Below are 1,191 nucleotides of genomic sequence, written 5' to 3' on the forward strand. Positions count from 1 at the left end.
TTTGACGGGTGGTGGGGCGAGAAAAATGGGTATTAGACGGGGATGGATATCCAGATGGGTGGTGGGGCGGGGATGGTTTTAGGTACAAACCCATCAGGGAGGGGACGGGGAAAAAAATTATACCCGCCGCGGGGATGGGGACGGGAATGGGTATTGCATTAACAGATGGGGATAGGGATTGGGATGGGAATTCCAATCCCCGCCCCGCCCCGCCCTGTTTGCATCCCTAATTATTAATAGTACTTTCTCCTTTTCGAAATATTTGCAATATTTGACTTTATACATGCATTAATTTAATCTTTAATAATTGTAATTATGTATAATAAAAAATTTATAAAATTTTGATATTACTAATCTTTGCACTGAGACAAATAAAATCTACTTAGCTATGTTTAATTTAAGATTGATAAATAAATAATACAATAATACTACAAGAAATTTGAAATTTAAAAATAGTAAATGCTAAACTAAAAAAAAAAAAAAAAAAAGAAGAAAAGAATGGCAAGCAGAAGTGCCAAAGCCCAAAGGAATATTATGGAAATTGTATAAGGCAGAATATATACGGAAATTGTACAAACGGGCTGCTACCGTTATTGTTGAAGGCATATAGAAAACAAATGACAAACTCATTTTACAGCACAAAGCGGTAGAAAGGATTGGCAAGTGACCAGTGGCATCGGTCTTCGGCATGCCTTGTTCTATACTCCTACGGCCACGATGCTTACTACTCGTAGATATTAAAGCCTAATATATAGGTTAAAACTTAAAACTAAAAATATTATCCATTTTGGACTATTGAAATTAGCTAATAAAAATTATATCTTATCTCATAGTAATTGCTAAAATTATAAATTTAATGTTTTTAACGATGGTTTTGTAGAAAATAGATATTGGTTGCTTTTTTCTTTTGGCCAATTAAAAAAGTCAACTGTTTATGAAAATAATAAATAAATTTAAATATTAATTAGTTGTTCATTACAGAAACAAAAACTCAACAAATTAAACGCTAATAAAAAAATTATTTTAGCTTTTTGAACAACTAATAAACTAAAAGTCAAAAATTAATTAATATTCAATGTAAAAATTATATACCAAAATGCTCCTTTGAATAATAATTAATTAAAAAAGAAAAAGCGGCAGGCACGTGATTGAGGAGAAGAGAGCGGCCGAAATGTTTAATGAAAATGGAGG

Source organism: Amaranthus tricolor, chromosome 9 (genome assembly GCF_026212465.1).
Source record: "Amaranthus tricolor cultivar Red isolate AtriRed21 chromosome 9, ASM2621246v1, whole genome shotgun sequence".
NCBI lineage: Eukaryota > Viridiplantae > Streptophyta > Magnoliopsida > Caryophyllales > Amaranthaceae > Amaranthus > Amaranthus tricolor.